The sequence below is a fragment of the Fundulus heteroclitus genome, unplaced genomic scaffold, assembly GCF_011125445.2.
Source record: "Fundulus heteroclitus isolate FHET01 unplaced genomic scaffold, MU-UCD_Fhet_4.1 scaffold_81, whole genome shotgun sequence".
Classification (NCBI taxonomy): domain Eukaryota; kingdom Metazoa; phylum Chordata; class Actinopteri; order Cyprinodontiformes; family Fundulidae; genus Fundulus; species Fundulus heteroclitus.
Genome location: NW_023397263.1, coordinates 1280575 through 1301938, shown reverse-complemented (window position 1 = coordinate 1301938; position 21364 = coordinate 1280575). Strand labels below are relative to the sequence as shown.

Genomic DNA, 21364 nt, shown 5'->3' with positions numbered 1-21364 from the left:
ACGTGTGTGGGTTTTCTAATTCACATTTTAAATTAAGCTCTGCATTTCTCTTTATAGATTGCCAACAGCTGCATGGAGCTCATTTGTGACATGGCCTGGTGGAAGGTGTGCATAGTTATTTGTTAACCTTTAAGTTGATCATGAAGTCTATCAAACATGTGATTCCTCACATTACAGCTTTTTCTGTCCCTTACTTATGTGTTGGCAGAAGAAGGATGTGTATGCACCGGATGCCTATGTCGTTGCCACTTGGCATGCACCAAGTTTTCCAGGACACTTTTCTTAATTTACAGGTAAGCTTATTTACTTTTTTCTACTCCTTTTCCCCCCTGCAATGTCTTCTATTTTCTTAAGTTGGGAAATGGGAGACTTATTGGCTTTATGGTCACCTACAGGCTGATGCAGCATCAAAAGATCTCCTGATTTTTCCTGTGTGGAAACCAGGACACTGGTTCCTCTGTGTAAGTCTTTACTTGCTCCAGTGTAGCTTCAAATTGTTGATTGTTGTTTTATTATTAAAACCAATTACAGTAATGACCTTGCAGGTTCTACATATGTTGTGCTCTCTTTATTTTGTGTTAGTTCTTTAAATGGTACAGCCACCACGAGCATCCAGTAAAGGATGAGAGGATAGCTTCAGGTCCAAACTTTCTTTAATAGAGCTGAGAGTGTTCTACAAGAAATACATAAAACAAAACAAATGAGAACTAATATTTCCAATCGCTACAAATAGCTATTTCTAATTTGTCTAGCAGGTGGCAGCAAGAGACCACAAATAACCTACAAGCCACGTTATTATATTAACTCTTTAGGTTGCTAAATATATTTAAATTGCACAAATGCAAATCCTGCTTGGTAACTGACATAACTTACTCTTATTCATTTACACGCTCCCAGTCTCTTAGACAAACAGCTCTGAACGATCTCCAACGACCACCTCGTCAACTTTCTGCCTCAGCCGGTTGGGGGTGAGAGAGAGAGAGGGCAAGAGAGAGGGAGCCTACACAGTAACACAGACTGGATAAAAAATGGCAATGATATTGATAGTAATGATAATGATAGCAATAAGACTATGAACAGTGGCTGTAATTGTAGCAGAGTAGGAATACGCGGACAGCAGGAAACTCCCAACCACAGATCCAGCTTCCACAGCTCTAGCAACAACTGCTTATAATTGTATTGAAAGTAGCCACCTTTATAACATCTCCCCAAAAATGTGCTATACATTTATTGATTGTTGGTTGTTATTGACACTTCACTTGACAGCTCCTGATGCCCAAAGCTTTCCAAATATATCAGCTGGACTCAGCTGATCCTTTGCTCTTTGGTGACCAGCAATATTTAGGCGTATTCAGGTTAAATGTCTCTTTAATTGGAACTGTTCCCCGTTCTTCGTACGCCGCTAACTCAGTTAGCTGAATTTGATTGCTGGCGATTTGGCATGATCTTGGATCGTTTGGTTCTTTGAAACTTATCCTGGACTTGCTGTCATAGAAACATGTGCGCAAACTTAAACCTGCTCGCGAGCAGGCTTATTTCATGTAAACAGGATTAGATCGCAGCTGTATAAACGGAGAAGATAGAGAAGTCTGTGCAGCCAGTGCACTTGGACCACCTAGTGGCAGAGGACGGGACAGAATTGTGGAATGCAATTTTTTAATGTTTAATAAAAGACAAAAACAAATAATGCTAAGTTCCTGTCGTTTTATTTAAAAATATATATTTATAATTACTTCTGTCTTTCTCTCAGAGCACCATGGCAAGAATCGATGAAGCAGTATGCTGGATACGGGTCAACATGTCTCTTTTCCGTGGACATGTTGAACTGCCCAGCATATTGTCCATGACAGCAGAGGATCGACAGTTCTTTCAGAACATCGCCAATGATGACGACATCCATGATTCAAGAGAATGCCTCCTTTTTGTTTTTGAATATCAAGAAGATTACACAGTTTTTTTTTATTCTTTATTCCTGACCCCTATTGACCCCTAGCTAACCCTAATTCCCCATTTCCTAACCCTAATCCCACTATCAACCCTATCAGCTGTGTCGGCAACGTTTAACACCCCTACCCTTTCCCCTTAGCCAGAGGACAGGCACCACCCCTGGCCTATCTATCTAATCTTTAATTGTTGTTGTTATGTTGACTTTTATTTGTGAAAAATACATTTATTTTTGGATAAACTTGTTTGGACTTATTGTAAAAACCTATTTAACCCCTATACTATGTTGAAAAAATATATTGATTATGTTGCGGGTCATTTTGACCCGTACTATGTAAATGAATGCAAAACAGTCACAAAAACAGGTTAAACCAATAAACAATTAATAATATTATTATTGCATACAATACAATTTTAATTAATAAATACTTTATTTAATAGCTATTTTGTGTGGGTGTTTTCCCTCATCACAAACTGTAATGTTCTGTTGTTGTTTAGGTTATTTTCAGTTAGTCAACTTTTCTGTTTTAGGATTTATTTCTGTGTTGTGTTGTTTTGATTTGTGCTTAGTCTGTTTGTTGTCATCTAGTCTTGTTTTTATTTGCTTAGGGTTTTCTTTATTAGTCTGTAGGTTCCTTCTATTGCTTTCACCTGTTTTGGTTAATTAGTTCCGCCCTGTTCTCCTTTTCCGTTCGCCTATTTAAGCCCGCCTTAGTTTTCTGTTTGTTGCCAGGATGTCTTGCTTTGCTTCCACTCACTCCGTCAGTGGTAAGAACGGTCCAGTATTTTTGATCCTTCTGTTTACCTGTCCGTCACCTGTTTTGACCTGTTTCTGTTTCCTGAGTCTGCCCAAGATTCTCCTGTCTACTTGGATGCCAGCTCTGTACCCTTTTGTTTTTTCCTGGACTGCCCATCTTCTGCATCAATAAATCTTTGGCATCAGCTCCGTGTCTGGCTCTTAAAGGATTCGTCCAAAAACGTTACACAAACACGTTTCGCAATATTACTGTGTACCTTCTGCAGATGTAATTCTTACATTTCACACATCATCAATATGACCGGGAGTCATATTGATGATGGCAGTCTGCCTCGACTTTGATGTGGTGATGTAGAGTGTTTTACACAGACCCTCAGACCCAAATCCTTCACACACACCTTGGTCTGGGTCTCAGAGGTGGATTTTTTTTGGATCTGAACAGCTACTTACCCACATTAATGTGGGTAAGTGTAGTGTAGTGTGGTCAAAATGACCCACTACACTACCCCCCCCCCCCCCCCCCCCCCCCCACTACACATCAAAGTGACCAGATTTTTCACACAAGTTCATGACCCCAGATGAGGAAAAAAAATGATAACCAGCCCTTTGATCAACACAAACTGAAATGGGTCCAATTGAGGGTTACCACATACAATTTTAACACAATATTATGTATTGAGTTTAATTCAGTGTTTGCAAGATTAATTTCACTACTTTTAAATTAATGTCTATAATGCCATGAAGCAATTACGATAATGCATGTTTATTGCAACATTTTTATATTTGGGAAATTATTTTAACGGCTACTGTCACCGAAAATAACGTGACTGCAGTTTTTTATGTTGTAATTAAAACTTTCTAAAGTTTGCCCTTCATATTTTTACTTTCACCGCGCCACACTTCACAGGGGTGACGTATTCAAAATGGCCGACTTGGATGGGCGGAGTTGAGTTAGGAGTGACGTCATCAAAATGGCCGACTTGGATGGGCGGAGTTGGATATCCAACAGGCGCTGCAGCAATATGTACTTGGATTATGCAGCAAACGTGTAAAAAAATATACATTAGCCTATAACTGTTCAAAAAATAGAGAAAAAAAAAATCCACAGCCAATTTGCTAGTTGCTTGAGCAAAGTTTTTGCAGAGTAAAACAGAAATGTGTCATTGGTTCAAAGTTCATCCAAGTAATGTACTTAATATTTAGTAAATATATTTTCAATGCAACAACTTTCATTTCATCCAATTTCTTACATTAAATGTGTATGGGCTTCAAGGATTTTGAAAAGCTCCACGTTTTGTGAACTTTGACATAGTTCTCACGCAACTGGGATTGGCTCCATCCACACTGTAGAGAGCCCTATCTCCCCCCCCCGATCTTGTTTTGGCGGCAGAGCAAGTGTAATTTCAACCTCTCGTTAATATCTAGCCGTCTCAAATCGTTTTGAATAAGTCATTTTTGGAATTTTTTCAATCCCGATTTTGATTTTTGAACAAGGTAAGTAAATTAATGCTCAGGTTTCACATAAAATATTGACTCAATGCAATCTATCCCCATAAAAGCAGAGAGGATGTATGCAGGGCTAGCTTATATATGCATTTATTTACATTCACAAATTGTAATAAGTCGATATTTCAAACCTTTTTAAACATAGTGAGGCATCATCTTGCAGCCTTTACATTTATATTGAATCATTAACATTTAAGCATATGCACAAAGGGCACATCTTCTGAATTCAATTAAAAAATGTATTCCAAAGGAAAATTAAAATTTAACAGGTACTTACATTTTCAAGTAACAATGCATTATTGAATTATATATTTTTTAATTAGCTTAAATATTAGAAATTAAACTGGGAAAACCAAATTGATTTTTTTAAAGTCAAGACTATTTTAAGTGTGCAAACACTGCTAGAATACAATTTGTGGCTTTTTTGAAATCATGTAGGCACTGATTATTTTAAGCAATGCTAATCAAAGCCTTTTTATTTTTTTAACTAGATGCCTCGACAGCCAGCGGTAGACAGAGAGTCTCTATTCGCAGTTCTTTGCAACTCAAAAGAGGCCATTCTAGAAAACGGCCATATAGCTACTCCAGCTGCCGCTGTCATGTACAGAGATAAGTCAGCAGTTGGGGACAAAAATGTCTGCAAAAAGTCTGTACACATTTGTAAAGCTGAACAGACACAACATCTGGTCATGCTTGGAAGTTAATCAAGGAAGTGATCCTGAAAGCCCTGTGGACACAGAGTTTGACTCAGACACCACTTCTCCTGGTCAATGTTCAGATTTTCAGCTCGACGTTCCATTTGAAGAATGGATTAAATTTATACCACAAAAAGTTGAATATAATGACAAGTTTTCATCATCTTGTAAAAGGAATTACACAATTTTAAAACCTGGCACATGGAGTCATATAATTAATGATCTGGTTTGGAAAAAGTTGAAAAGCACTTGTACATTTGTATTCCAAAGAGCAAAAGTTTATCCAACTGTCACTAGTAAGTACATTGACATCACAGGTTTCTGTAAAGAGTGTCAAAGTCGTGTTAAAATGACATGTGACAGAGAGCCAACGGTCAACAGCCCAATGGTGCTCCAGTGTTCCATTGAAGGCGCCGACATCTCCCTGCACACTGGCCAGTCCAAAAGATTCATGTCAGGAACCCTTCGTGCACAGATTTCAGAAGAGTTGTGTGAGGGCAGGATGGAACCATCTGTATGGAGGTCAGCAAAGGCATCAGAGTTGATGGATATTGGAGATCCCGAGCCAAGTCACCCTCCAAACCTGGCAACCTTACGAAAAGCCAAGCAGGAGAGAAAAGATTTGGAGTTAGGCGACAAAGACCCTGTTCTATCTTTGCAGTTATTAAAGTATAGCACACGCAACAGTGGCAGTATAAGAGATATTGGTCTGGATAAATTCTTTTGTCACTATTGGAGTCAAACTCAGATACATGTTTATAAGGCACTGACCAAAAAATGTCCCTCAGTAGTTTGCTTTGATGCAACTGGTTCAGTTGTCAGAAAACTGGCAAGACCAAATGGTACATCTGGCCACATCTTCTTATACCAAGGTGTTCTGAAGGGAGACAACTGTTCAGTCCCAGTTGTACAAATGCTATCAGAAAGGCATGACATCAACGCTATTGCAACATGGCTGACAGAATGGCTTCGTGCAGGCGCAGCTGTACCAAAAGAAGCTGTGAGTGACTTTTCCCTGGCTATTCTTGGTGCTCTGGTGAAGGCCTTCACTCCTTGTCCTAACCTGAAATCATACATTGATGAATGCTTCCATGTGCTACTTGGGAACCAGTCTGCAAAACTTCCTTCCTGTTATATCAGGGTTGATGTTGCACACTGCATAAAGATGGTCTGCCAGTGGGACTGCCTGAAAAACAAGTCACACCGTGTCAAAGACTTCTTTGTCAGGGGAATAGCAAAGCTTCTTCAGGCACAAAGCTTGGACCATGCAAAGCAGCTAATTCATGCCATCACTGTCGTGGCTCTCAGTGAGGCAGAAGGTGATGACAGTTCTGGAACCCCTCTTGAATCAGAGAGGTGCAAAAAATACCTGAAAACCCAGATTGCAGAAGACTCCATCATCATTCCAGATGAAGACACAAAGGAAGTTCATCAAGTGGATCCATGTAATGACATCCAGACTGACCTACGAGACTGGGTGTCAAACATTTGTGAGGAGAGCAGGACACATGCTGCAGCCAATGGGGATAGGGATAACATTCATTTCCTCCCTGAGATTGTGCCACACATTATACGACTTGCAAGTTACTTACCACTGTGGACAGGAATAATGGTTCCCCTCTTCAAAAGCACCAATCTCACAGCAAGCTCAGCCAATGTTGAAGCCGAATTCAAAAATATAAAACATGGCCTGTTCAAACATGAGAACTTGCCCATTCGAGTGGATCGCTTCATTTCTCGGCACCTTTCCTTCATCGAAGGAAATATGCGGATTTGCTCTGCCAAAGCAAAAAGAGAGGAGGAACAAGTTACATCAGCAGACGTTGCAGAAGCTAATCCTGCGTCAGTAATTACACACAATGCTGAAGAAAAAACAAAAATGGATTCTAGCGATTTAATGGAATCTGATCCCGCCAAAAACCTTTCCACAGCACATGAAAACGTGGTTGAAAACTGGAGAGGACAAATTCTTCCACCCAAAAAGAGGAAGAGGACTTCATACTTGAGTTCCTGCACTGAATGGCTCCATGCAGATTCATCATCTGGGACCAAAAGAGTGAAAGTGGGACTATTAAAAAATGGAAACATGCATCAGCCTGTTAAAGTTGGTAAACTGTCAATCTCTGTGTTAAACACCTGCGCCTTCGATGCCTTTTTTCAGTGCTTATGCTGTACTTTCTGTGACAGCTCTGCATTTCAAAATGTTGTCATGAATAACAGTGACAACCCTCTCCTGCAGCTGGTGAAATCCATAACTACAGATGGTGTGAACCCAAGGACATACTTACAGAGGGCAGATCTGCTTAGTTCAATGTTTGCAAAAACACAGTTAAGGTCTGGCACTCACCAAATCGATGCACAGTGCAATATTGCCACTGTTATTGGGAAGACAATGAGAAATGTGTCAAGTGTTTACCTCTCAAAACACTGCTCTTCACAATACTGCCACCTAAACAAAGGAATGACCAGGGAAGTACCATTTGTTTCACCAGACATTTCTGTCCTGAAGAATTCTGGTATGGCACAGCTTCACACTTCCATAGAAAAAGGACTCTTCCTTCCACACTCTCCCTGCCTCAGACCACTGCAGAATGAATCAGAATGTCCAGCAGAATTAAAAACAGGAGCCAGCACTTCAGGAAATGCTCTCTGTGCAGGAACCGTTACTCACAACTACAGTATCGGAGAAATAGCATGGATTGACACAGACCTTCCAAATTCAAATGATTTTGCTTTGAGTGAATATTCCTCCACTATGGTTCTGCAAGGAAAAAAATTTACTTTGAGAGCAGTCGTCGCTTTCAGGGGAAGCTTGACCAAAGATGGACTGGGACATTACACTGCATACTGCCGGAGAGCTCCATTTGTGTGGGAGCTTTTTGATGACCTGGCAAATGTTGTGAAGACGGTGTCTGAAAAGAAGAAAATACTGCCACATGCAGTGTTATACACAGCAGATCTGTGAGGGGGAAAAAAGGGCGAGAAAGTTTGAAGACCAGACCAAAGGCAAAAAGTTTCATGCCATGTTTACATACTCCTGACCAGAAATTTATTTTTTTCCTTTTTGCAAGTTATTATGGAAGCCCATTTCCACCATGAAGGAAAAAATAAAAGACCAACAGGAAGTCATAATTTTGACTTTAAATGTCATAATTATGAGATTCGAAATCATGACTTTCACAGTAGAAATTCTGACTTTGAATTTCATGATTTTGACAGTCATAACTTTGACTTTAAAAGTTGAAATTATGACCTCAAGTTGGTCCTATTTTTTCTTTAATGGTGGAAATGGGCTTCCATATTATGACAAATGTTCCATATTTTGACTTTCAACAGTTTTGAGCTCTGCCTAAATCTCAAATGAAAGAAGTTTTCTACTCAAGACAGGAGAAATTTCAGATTATGAAGGCACTGTTTGTTGTTGTTTAAATTGTTAAAGTTCATTGTTCAAATCAACACAGTTTCTTATTTGACTGTATAATTAAATTGCATTTTCAAAACAGTTACTTTCATGGTTCATTACTTCTCAATTAGGATAGAAACCCTTTGCCTCACACTACAGATATTTGGGTGTGTCAATAGCAAACCAAGAGGCACATGCAACTTCATAAAAAAACAAAAAGACAATTACCAGAAATATTGTCTTACTCTAACTGTATACACGATTTATAATACCTTTTCTACCAAAACATAGCAACATCAATTGCATAAAAACGACACAGAAAACAAGACTTACATGACAGGAATGTGCTGGAAGACGAAGAACTAAAACAGAAAGTACAGCCTACAGCAGGTGAAATTAATTGTCCCCTAATTGGGTATAATTAGGGGATAATTATACCCAGTCACATTCAGCTGAATCTTAAACTCTGAAAGCGCCAAATAAAGTAAAATCAAATCTAGTCATTTGTATAATATAATCCTTGGGTGACACTGTGGTCCATTTTACATACCAGTTGGTGGTGGCGACATAATAGCGGTAAAGCAAAAAATTTCTTGTTTGGAGCAAAATGGGGGCGGATGACGTCATCGGCCAAAATTATAACTTTTAATTTCTCGAAAACGAAAGTTGCACAAACGAAAATTTCAACGGCACAAACCTGCACAAACGGAGCACTAACGAACTAGCCCACTTTGGTTTCTTTTGGAGCGATATGGGGGGATGGTGAACTCTAGATGACCTAAAAAATAATTTTTAATATCTCAGAAACCAAAACTGCACAAACGAAAATTTCAACGGCACAAACCTGCACAAACGGAGCACTAACGAACTAGCCCACTTTGGTTTGTTTTGGAGCGATATGGGGGGGGGGGGGTGGTGAACTCTAGATGACCTAAAAAATAATTTTTAATATCTCAGAAACCAAAACTGCACAAACGAAAATTTCAACGGCACAAACCTGCACAAACGGAGCACTAACCATTCAGACTATTTGCTGAATTTTTTGACGTGGGTGGGGTGTCAGCTTCACACAGCTCGTTTGGTGGCGTTTTTTGAATATTATATCATCAGGAGGTTGTCTTTTATGTGCTCAGCCACTAGATTTAAAGGTGTTTTACCCAATAAGAACACTGCAGCACCAGACACAACCAGGAGATCCCTGATCGTTGGGGAAAGGCAGAAAGAAGATGCACCTTCCTTTCTGATCCTGTCTAAATCCTGCTTAGTTCAATAATAAAGTCTGATATTACAAAAACTCACTCTGCTTGTTCTCCCTATTTATGCCCTTGGTGCAGAAGATAAATGAAATCTTAAACAGAAATGTTATTATTAATTCTGAAAATATTATCATGTGAATAAAAATACAAAGCATACAGAAAATGCAGCTTTATTAAGTGACCTGGTTTATTTTATTTAGCTTTTAATTTCTTTTCAACATTTAGTTCTACTACTTGGCTTGTGCTTTGGTAGTTTCATGTTTAAAATGACAAAAGAAATATGAAAAACTTATGGTCGTCAAGTTGTAGTTACTCTCATATGACAGCAGATGGCAGTGAAAGCCCAAATTCATGAGATTAAATGTTTAAAGTCAATTTTTAAACGTCTGTCTACCACTTTTTTTGATTACAATCATCAGTGGCCGGTCTAAACATTAAATTTCCAAGAATGCAAAGTGAGCATGAAACTATACCATTTTCCTGTAACGTTTCTGGCACTGGAGCTGCTGATTGCAATCAGCACACCTGTGTCTTTCTCCACCCTGGCTGCTTAAAAGCTCTGCTCCTCGCAGTCTCCAGTGCCAGAACGTCTTTAGCCACACGGTGAGCGCTTCCAGCCTTCCTTTTGTATTCCTGTCTGCCTGTCAGTCTCTCGACCTGTTTTGCCTCTGTTTTTGAAAACCTGTCTGCCCCTTTGGATTTGTCTGCCTGCCTGGGTCCTGCCTGTCAGCCTCAGAGAACTGGACCGCCTCACCGTGTTTCTGACCCCAGCCTGTCCGTGAGTAGCACGAGTTCGCCTGCCCCCTGTTCTGTCTGTGCTTTCTGGATTGAGACCTGGACCTGGACCTGGACGCCCTGTTGGACTCTCCCTTGGTAACCGCTGCCTGAGTTAATCGGATTTTCCCCTGACAAGACCTGGACCGGACCTGGACAAAGAGCCCTGGATAACCCCCTCTCGGACGCCTTCGTCATAAGGAGTCAGAGTTCTGCCCTCAGCACGTCCAGGTTAGTGACCTCACTTCTCTCTAACAAGCCTGTTAATATCTGCTGGTCACTAACCTGCGACTCTGCCTTCAGGAGCGGCCAGTCGCAGAGTGCGAGCCAAACCAGGGACCGAGCCGCAGCGTCAAAATAAAGACTGATATTATTTTTGTACTCACTTGTTTTCGGGTATTTCTTGGGTCCTCCTAAATTCATCACATTTCCAGGGAATAAACAGTATTATGTGACGCTATCCCTGCGTTCAGCAGTTGTTGAGCACTATGTTTTCCACACGTAACAACAACTACAAATGCAATAAAAGTATTGAAGGAGATTTTTGTTTGGTTGGTTGTTATAATTAGAAAATGAAAAGACGAGTGTGTTTTTACACTTTTTTTTAACTTACAGATTGGCCAGCATGGTGAAACAATATACAAGTGGGTTCAACTCATGTGGTGGTTTCTGGCAGGTGGTGGAAAGACACTGTATGCAGTTTCTCCCTGTGTTTACAAACGTAGGTGAGAAACTTGGGAGAAGCTGCATGCAGTCTCTCTTCACCATAAAATGGAGTCCACCTGGAAGCAACCGCAGGGAGGCTGAAGAGCAGACCATTTTCTGGTGGGATTGGTGGCTGGTTGCTATTCAAGGTAATTTTACACAACTGTCCTTAATTTGCATTTGAATCAATGGTGAGTGACCTCTCCCTATCCTTCTACAGATGGAGAAGTAGACATCTCCTTTGAGCAAATACTTGTGTTTGTGTCAGGGGCGGATACCATTCCCCCGCTTGGGTTTTCGCCAAACCCATCAGTTGAATTTTTTGACCAGGAACCAGGAGAGCAACGCCTGCCATACTCCCCTACCTGCAGCATCACCCTTTTCCTTCCAAGAGGAGTGGAGTGTGAGGAGCAATTTAAAGCCATGATGGAAATCAAGGGCTCACATGGCTTTGGAAAAGTCTGATAAAAAAAAAAACCTGGTGATAATAAAAGTTTCAAAGGTTATCTGTTTTCTGACCTTTCTTATGGTTCTCTTAGATGTATACTGTAAACCAGTTTAAGGCTTTATATTATGGACTCATTGAACCATACTATACACAACTGCTGTGCACTTAAAGATGGCCCATTGTTGGAGATGCAACATATCCTGCTAAGGAGTACAATTGAAGCATGTGTGCAAATTAAGCATACTCTACAATATAACTGAGGCGGATCCACAGGTTATGAGCACCAAAGCAAGAAAAAAACATCAAGTATAGAGCAGTGCAGATTTATTTTTGCTCACACAGCAACATGCTTTGCAAGTTTGCATCAGTCTGATTTTGGAGCAACATTGTGATGATAGACACAGATCCTTCTTGCATAGTAATACATTAAATACGTTAAATGGACTAAATCTAATACATTTTTTTTTGACAAATTGTAACAATCATATTGGTGAAAAAAATAAATGAAGCTTTCGATTGCAACCTGAACAAAATTGGCCTTAAGAAAGCTGGTTGGTAGAACACATGATGTGAAGGACCTGGAGTGTGTTAGGAAAACAGTAATTAGTCCACTCAAGATTACAGAGCTACAGCTCTGTAACACGTGAGCTACAGCTCACGTGTTACAGAGCTGTAGCATTCTGTTAAGAAGTAAACAGTTTTCTTTAAGTAGAATAGCTTTGATTTTTCCAAAGACAATGCCTTCCTCACATTGATCCACCACAAGAAACATATTTTTCTTGTATGTTGTCCCTTTCACATTTGCTTCGTGTGAAATCAGACCAGGCTGGCAGTCTAGACTGGCAAGAGCATCTCTGATGTCATCATTGTAATCAGCCAGATCAAAATCAGTTCCCCTTTCAACAATTACAGTAGGTGGGAACAGGCTGCCAGCACTTAAGTAAGCCTGAAGGAGCTGATGCCTTTCAGCCAGAGTGGAGCACAAGTTCTTAAAGTTATGCAGTTTTCTTGCACACTGTTTGAAATATGTATGTTTGCTTCAAACCTAAGTGTCCACTAGCGAATGAGTGGCCCAAATTTACAAGTCAGCTCTGGATAATGAAGGACATAGTGGTGCTTTGGCCTCAGAGAATGCTCAGGAAACAGTTTCTTTCTATAGTACAAGTAGTCCTCTGTCATCACGAAATAGCTGGTGCACAAATGAACTCCATTTGTCGTAGCTGTAGAACAAGCTGCCACACATCATTCTCTGCTGAGCTTTTTATTTTGTCTCCAATTAGGACAGGCAGCAGTCTGAGGAAACATCAGTTCTGAGCTGCATGTCCTGCAAGTTTTTCACTGCTGGGGTTGACTTCAGGTGGCTTATCATGTGCATCATTTCCAAGGTACCTGAACTGATCAATTCTTCTGTTCAGGTCCACATATGTAAATTGTTTCTCAACTTTTACAAGATGTTTGATGTAGAGGGCCAAATCATAGGAAACAATGCCTTCTAAAAGATCATGAGCAATGCACAGGGCCAAGCCAGGGTTGCACACATGGAAGTTTGCTAGCACATTGAACAGTGAGTCAAACTTGACACCTTTTTTCTGATCTGGGTCTTCAGCCAGGACATTATTTTTCATATGACTGCACAGTTCTGGCAGGTCCAGTTGAAAGTAGGTCAGTTTCAAATGCTTTTTTTCCTATTTTGCAGAATCTACAAAAGAAACGGCTGGTGCTGAAATTTTCAGTAAAACCGCCAATACAGTGAGACCCAAGGTTATCACCTACAATGGGACAGAGGCTGGCCTTTCGAATTTCACCATTTGGCAGTTCAGTACCACTCACCTCCAGATCTTTCAGATCTTTCACCAGTGTTCCCAGCACGAGGTCTTGTCCAAAGTAACGGAAATCTTGGTCTCTGCAAAGAAGAACAAGTTGCATATGATCTGTAGTAGATCGGTTGTAGGGCAAAATGTCTGCTAAACTGAGGTAGACTGCAAGGACTTTGTGTTTTTTCTTGCCTGAGCTCAAGGGAATAACTACCTCAAATGAGTCCTGATACAGAATTAAGCCGACAGACAATGGGTCAGTTTTAAGCAAAGCATTTTGGGTGATTAAATTGCCATCCCAGATATCCTTATGTATATCTTTTTCACGGATATCCAAACGGGTGGATCTGTGCTGTTCTCTAATGGACTCATTCTGAAAAAGACCAGCAAGTGTTTTTTTGATTGGAATGTACTGAGCAAAACATTTCTTTCCTGCTTCATTGTTCCCTAAACAAATTGAGGAAGGTTCCAAGTATTTAAAGTTTTCCTTAAAGTCAGTTTTTCGCTTATGATCCATTTTTAGTTTGTGAGTATTGCAACTCTGGAAAAGATCATCATCCTTTACTTCATCTATCACTTGTTTAATATCTGTCTCAGGTACTCCAAGCAATACAAGTTGTTCATGTAACGAATTCATTTGATTCAACTGGCTCATGTCGTGTATTTCTTGGAACCCTTCAGTTACAGTCTGAATAACAGATGAAGGAAGCAACATGTTTGCCTGCATCTTTAAATAAAGGAGTGCCAGACTTTGAAGAAACAAGTTCTCGTCCATATTTTCCGCATTACCATCAAACTGCTCTATCATGGAATCGTTTGAAGATTCGTCATTACATATATCCAGTGTGCGATTTTCAAAAAAAACAGAGGGGGGATAATTTCAAAAGTTGTATTAATGAATCAAAGTTTTATTAATAATGGTTAGCTAGCAGGTGCTCTTTCAGGTAGCTAGCTGGATCCAGAAGGTTAGACTTTTGTTTTTAAACTTGCGCCATCTACTGTCGGGACTCAGGAGTGGGTATTAATTTACTTTAACCGCTTTGAGCAGAAAATGTAATAATACTCTTTAAATACAAACAACAAAATTAATTTACAAATGTGAAGGACACAAGACATGTATTAATATCAATTTTGAAAAATCCATCATATTCAGGGGTTAAAGCAAAAACAATAAATTTGACTGAAAACATTTTCTAGTCAGCCCATATATTCCCGGGCCGTGGACGTCATGCCACCTTAGTAACCTCATTCGCTTATTGTAACAAGTCCACTTTAACCCAATCTGACAGTTCTATTGACAATTCCTGTATGAGCCTTTGCACCATCAAGGACAGCCCTCTGCATAATCTTCTTCACTTTCCACATCCATAACATCACCTAGTTAACTTTTATATTTGCAGCATCAAGCAAGTTCTTCCTTCACACTTTTGCCAAACTGGTCCACAGTCCACTCACCTTTCCACTTGACAATTTCAAAACCCTCCATAAACTGCAGCTAATTCAAAAGACAGCAGCTTCATCATTACATCATCTTCTTCACACCTGTACATTAACTCTACTGTAACATTCAATATATATCAATCCTATATTCTCTGTGTCCCCACCTCTCGCTCATTGACAGCTGGAGATGGTCAACAGCCCCTCCACGACCTTCTTTGTTACAGAAAAGCGCAGGTGGAATAATATTTATGATTTTTTTTTTTTACTTTTTCCGAATCAGACCCAGTCAAACCGGGACATCGTTTCACATTCCGACCCTCCTTCTTCTTCTTAAAAAAAAAGCGCGTCATGCTAAATTAGCCGAGCTACAGCGTTACTCTTTACAGCAACAGACACACTTACCGAGGGAAGTTGTTGTCAGCTGTTTTATGTACTGAACGTTCTGACCTGCTGGTTTACATAAATCCAAAGAAAACCTTTGACTACCGCTACTTTCATTCATGCATCTGTGGTCAGTTTGAGATTTTCTTTTGAAAGTTAAAATGAACACCCCTGGGTCTTTCTGCATGGAGTTTGCATGTTCTCCCTGTGCATGCGTGGGTTCTCTCCGGGTACTCCGGCTTCCTCCCACAGACCAAAAAACATGACTGTTAGGTTAATTGGCTTCTCTAAAATTGTCCTTAGGTGTGAGTGTGTGCGTGAATGGTTGTTTGTCTCTGTGTTGCCCTGCGACAGACTGGCGACCTGTCCAGGGTTTACCCGCCTCTCGCCCAGTGAACGCTGGAGATAGGCACCAGCACCCCCCGCGACCCCATGAGGGATAAAGCGGTTCGGAAAATGGATGGATGGATGGATGGATGGAAGTTAAAATGATTGAACACCGATAAACCTCAGACTGGTAGATTTCCGCTTTGCAAAGACCCGCCCTACTCTCCTTCTGATTGGCTAATGTCCTAGATCTCGCCAGATTTCATTGGTTAAGCGCAGCTTCTGTTTAAAATCTTGAATAAAAAGTCTACACTGAACATTTTGCGCTCATTTTCCAAATGACGAAAGTCCCTCACAGCGACGGAGAACATTAAACCCCTGATAATATCCCCCCCATCCCCCCCAGCAAATCGCACCCTGCATATATCTACTGAATGACCCATCACAGTTGTAACATGTGAGGTCTCCTCACTATGACCTTCACTTTTATTGTTTTTCTGGACAATGCGTTCAAGCAGATTATGTTCTGTTCTTCTTGATAAATGTGATGTGAATGTAGACAAAATCGTAAAGGTTCGGGTGCACTGTTTAAATGGACAAGTTACACTTGTTCCTTCCTTTAAATGAGTTTTTAAATGTGAAAAGAAACTTATTGAATCATCACAATGCACATTACAATATTCAACATGACAGGTAAAATCGTTGGTGTGGACTGTATCCATAGCTGCTTGTTGCTGCTTATGAAACCTGTATGAATGAGACTTCAAAGCATTGAAGTCTTTGAACACCATGCTACAGGTTGTTATTCCACATCTAAAACTGACATTTGGCAGGTTTCTGTGAAATCTCATGTGCCTCAAATATGAAAAAAGAGATTTATGTGGGCAAAACTGACAGGTAATCATCCTGGTCCTGAAATTAAAGCCTATTTTAGTCCAGGGTGCACATTAAACGAGTTCCAGGGTAAAAAAAAAAAAAAAAAAAAAAAAAAGAAATCAGATTTTATATGAGCGCCACAACCTAAAAAAAAACAACCTATGGAATCATTAGGGATATACGTTTATTTAATTATTTAACTACCAGTAAAATGCAGCAAAAAAAAGCGCAAATCTTTTTTTTTCTTCTCCAGCTAAAGAAAACTCTTTCCACCGATGATATTAAATGTCTAATGAACACCGATATTTTTTTTGTCTCAAATAAAGTAGCAGCAACTGGTTATCAAATTTAAGAACACGGATAAATTATTTTTTCCACATAGATTTCTGACAGACTTACAGCAGGGCAGCCTAAGCTTTGACGTCCTCATCCAAATGAGATGGTCACTCTAACAACGAATGATGTAGGGTGGTCGTTATATATTTTTTCAGACAGCAAGATGGAAACTACATTTGATTAAGAGTAACGGCAGCGCAAGGATGAATCCACCCCGCAATCATGAAATACCATTTGGGCAGTTGCCTGGACATAAATGTAAAAATGCTAATTATTTTAGGAATGAATGATTACAAACGAAGTTTAACCAAATAAAGCAGAAACTAACATGCATCTGTCTGGATGAGGCTCACTTAAAAAACCTTTTAATGTCGTCTCAGACGCAGTGTGCCAGAGTTAGGCACAGAATATGCCAGTTTGCGGTTGTCACTGACTATCAGACGGAAAGTGAAGTAATTACCCCAATACCTCTATACATATTAATTTCAGCTAAATATGTCACCATCAGCATATTCTTGGTAAAAAAATAAATGCCAAAACAGAGCTAAAACGTGTGTACTTGTGGTGCTCGTGATTCTAGCTTAGAAATAACCGGGGATAACTTTAGCAAAAATTTGATAGATGCGTGAGAAGCTCAATATCATCACATAACATACATTTTATCCACTAATTGACAAAAAAACTTCAAAAAGTACTTACCCAGAGAAAATCCTTCTGCATCCATGCTCGTCCACGTTCTACGTCATCCACATTAGTGAAAGGCTGGGTATCCTTCACTATCATGGAGACTAAAGCTTCATCCAGCTCTTGTTTTCTGGTGGCTGGTTAAAAGGGAATAAATACAGTGTCTGTTACCTGTTTTTATTTGCACAACAACCAAACATCAGCATGCAAAAATTGTGATAGTGTGTTTGTAATATAGTAATGAAATACCTTGGCTGGGTAAAGCTCCAGTTTCCTCCCTATTCTCATGCAAGGCACAGTAGTGCCTTAGCATGGATGAGGTGTTATTATTGTACCCCAACTCCTTGGAGCACAATAAACACCTCACCTTTACAGGAAATAAGAAACAGTGAAAAATACAGTTCCTCATAAGCAAACCTAATGCATCTGCAAATGTTCAGTTCACCTTACCTTGCTAGGGCTTATCAAATCAAAATGTTCCCACATAGGGGACATCCTCCTCTTTCTCGCCGGCTCCATCCTACTCCTATCCTGTCCTCACACTCCTAAATCTCCTATTTATTTATCTCTCTCCTAAACTCTCCAAACACCAAACTAACTGTCTCAAACTAAATAACCACTATCCACACTCTATCTACTGCTATCCAAATTATCCAAACTCTGCTATCCAAACTATCAAAACTCTATCCACTCTCTCAACTGACCGCAACTCACCTACAACAACCCACATTTTGAATGGAGCCTGTGGGTTTTTTAAAGCTGTCAAACCCGCGCCAAAATCTGAACCACTTCCTGAAGCAGTCACGTGGTACAGCCGGGCAGCGAGGCTTCAGACGTCATCGTTTTCGGCTCCTCCCCTAAATGAAGCAAGCTTCGATACGCGTTTACGGAAACGCCCCCTCCATTACTTGACACATGGCTCGAAGCCTCGGCACATAACGTAACATCACTATCTATCTATCTATCTATCTATCTATCTATCTATCTATCTAGATATATATGTATTGTAGCTGCTCTGTGAAGACATCAGAACTTTGACATTAGCGAATAAAATATATATATATATATATATATATATATATATATATATATATATATATATATATATATATATATATATATATATATATATATAAAATTCACCAATGTCTAAAGCTCTGATGCCTTCACGGAGTAGGTGCAATTTTGGAGAGACTAAGTCACAAAAACTTGGACATGTAGACACGCCCACCAACAGGGGGGGACAAACGGGTCAGTTGTCCCGGGCCCAGGACAGAGGAGGGGCCCAAAACTGGCACTCTGACCATTTGGTCAGCCTGGCCCGCCCACTCAACTGTCTCTCACAAACAACCGAGCCGTCCGCCCGGCTGCTGCTGATCAGACTATGAGAGAGAGAGAAAGAGAGAGAGAGAGAGAGAGAGAGAGAGAGAGAGAGAGAGAGAGAGACCGCAGAAGCGGAAAAACATGAAGAAAAAAGCGCCGTTTGCCTTTATTTTAATACAGTAAATGAAATCAAGCTCTATGTTTTGTAAAAGCCGGTTAAATTCAGCAAACAACAAATTTATCTAAGCACGGGAAAAACCATGAGCAAGAAAACATCGAGAGAGGAGACGAAACTTCTCTCATTGCCCGACAGACCCAGACCACTGAGCTATATAATACACTGGAGTGCTAATAGCCCGCTGTTAGAACGAGTCGCTTTGAAGCCACCAGCCGCCATATTGGTACTCCCTATTTTCCACCAGTAACTAGGGAATATGTGCGCTACAGCATCGAATAAAGAGGATTTTTTCATGTTCAGGGGGGGCTTAAAGCTTTTAAAATGTCAAATGCCATATACTTTTATGTTATGTTTATTAATTAAAATATACATATATAACATTTATAAATATTTATATATACATATATGTATATTTTATATGAATAACATAAAATATTTCAGCACCTAATTTCCTAGTAGTTGATAGTGTTAGTACATCCACTGACTGTTTTTCGGCAAAATCAGCACTCCAGTGTATTATATAGCTCAGTGACCCAGACCCACAGACTGACGTCACTGACTGGGGCGTTTCAGTCCTCCAGAGAACATCCAGGTAGATCAGAGTGGTCTTCAGCAGCAGTCCATGTTACATTCAAAGTAGATATTATCTATTGTATGATACTGGAGCACACACAGAAAATGTAATTAAGATCTTGAAAGAACCCAGTACATATATCCTGATAAAAAGTGTTATTTAAGATAAGATAACATTAGCTAATCCCTTATTTATCCCATGACGGGTAAATTTATAGGATTAAAGCAACAGGCAGGTGCACACAACACAGACAAAATTACATAGAGATTGAAAGATATAAGAGGTGAATTAGGAAAAAAAACACTGAAGATAACATTATTATTATTATTATTATTATTATTATTTAATTGTAGTAATAAAATAAAAATCACAAAACCCGAAAGGTCAACAGTTTCATTATACAATTAGTGCACTAAATTCAATAGATGGGTTGAAAACATCCAATATAAAATACAGAGATTTCCAGGGCATGAAGTATACAGTTAAGTTGACAGTTAAAGTTTTTTTGGTGTGTGTGTGTGTGTGTGGTGGCGGCAGGTGTAGAGGGGGGGCAAAAAGACTGCGTTGTCCCGTATATGATGTCTATATATTTTTATTTCCATAACTACAACAGGAAAATATTTTCGCTATTAAAAATACAAAAAACAATGTATTTTTTTAATGTATTTCTGTAGTTTAATTTTTAGAATATGCAATATTGCCGCAAATACAAAGATATACAAAAAAAAAAACCCTGCCTCAAAAAAATACAAAAGAATAAAAAAGTAAGAAAAACAAAATATTTCCTACAGGAAGTTAATCTGTTCGCACACGCGCAAATGAGCTGATGGTACGGATCGTGCTACCGGTACGGATCGGGTAGTGACAGACGCCTCATTGTACGCTGCCGGCCGCTAGGTCGACGCGCCTACAGGGCGGCCATCTTGGGTCAGACCACAGATCACACGGCTGCTGTCAAAATGAATAGGAGATAGCTCAGATCTCATTTTAATCATGTGTTCACAATGCTTGTGACCTTTCAGACAGATTACACATATTTATTCACAACCAAAACTATTTAAACTGAAGTCAAACTGGATGAAAATTGTACACGCACTTACATATTTTGCAGTTACATATTAATCTAATAAACACACAAATTATACACACATAAATATCTCTCTCTTTCTTCCAATATATATATATATATATATATATATATATATATATATATATATATATATATATATATATATATATATATATATATAAACAAAACAAAAATACTGTATAATATTTAGGACCATTTTGTTTGTTTTTGGTGTTTAATGTACTTTTCTCTACTTCTATCCCTGCTACCCATTAGCACATATTGTGTTTATGCCGGAAAAACTGTAACTGTAAAGCATGAGGATTATCCATCATAAAATCTTACTTATGGAAGGTAATTCCCCAGGATCTGGTTCCTAGTGTCCTTTTATTTGCGCACCCATAAGCGGTTTAAAAGTCGGGCTTCCTGGGACGGAGCGCTGGAAGTTTGCTTACTTTCAATACAAAATCGAAAATATTTATTAAGTTAGACAATCATTTAATTCAATCAATTGGTCCCATGTAGCCCTAAAGGGGTGACATTTTCAGTCAGTTGATTTATCTGGAAATGGGTTGAGAATTCACCGGATTCAGAGTGTCTGAAAACATAAAGTACTTTTTCCTGAATTGACTTGTATTCTCTCTGAGCGCAGCTTGGTCTGACCTAAGATGGTCAGACCGTGAATACACGTCAATCCTGGCGTGCATTTGAAAAAGGTAAGATTCAATATTTTTTCATCTGTCTAAATCCAAATAAAAATATGTAAATTTAAATCATTAGCCTTTTGAAAAATGATTTTGGATATGTTTGGGCATGTTTTTATGTAATTGATATACTCAAGTCATTGGCTAACATGTGCTAACATCACATGTGA

At 39.4% G+C, this 21364-nt stretch overlaps 3 long non-coding RNA genes across 4 annotated transcripts; 2 read left to right on the top strand and 1 right to left on the bottom strand.

Moving 5' to 3' along the window:
* The first annotated feature begins 26 nt into the window (after positions 1-26).
* LOC118562176 lies at positions 27-1858 on the top strand. The gene is made up of 4 exons (XR_004930488.1): positions 27-105; positions 209-293; positions 396-461; positions 1751-1858. It is a non-coding gene; the product is annotated as an uncharacterized LOC118562176 (long non-coding RNA).
* A 2470-nt stretch (positions 1859-4328) lies between these two features.
* Positions 4329-6536, bottom strand: LOC118562139. 2 transcript variants are annotated; one of them, XR_004930463.1, is made up of 5 exons: positions 6495-6536; positions 6272-6413; positions 5892-5965; positions 5674-5779; positions 4329-5493 (listed from the first exon to the last, which is right to left on the bottom strand). It is a non-coding gene; the product is annotated as an uncharacterized LOC118562139 (long non-coding RNA). The 2 variants fall into 2 exon arrangements; XR_004930462.1 differs by having other exon boundaries at positions 5892-6413.
* Positions 6537-10841: 4305 nt separating this feature from the next.
* LOC110368835 lies at positions 10842-11546 on the top strand. Its single transcript, XR_004930487.1, has 2 exons — positions 10842-11189; positions 11261-11546. It is a non-coding gene; the product is annotated as an uncharacterized LOC110368835 (long non-coding RNA).
* The last annotated feature ends 9818 nt before the right edge of the window (positions 11547-21364 follow it).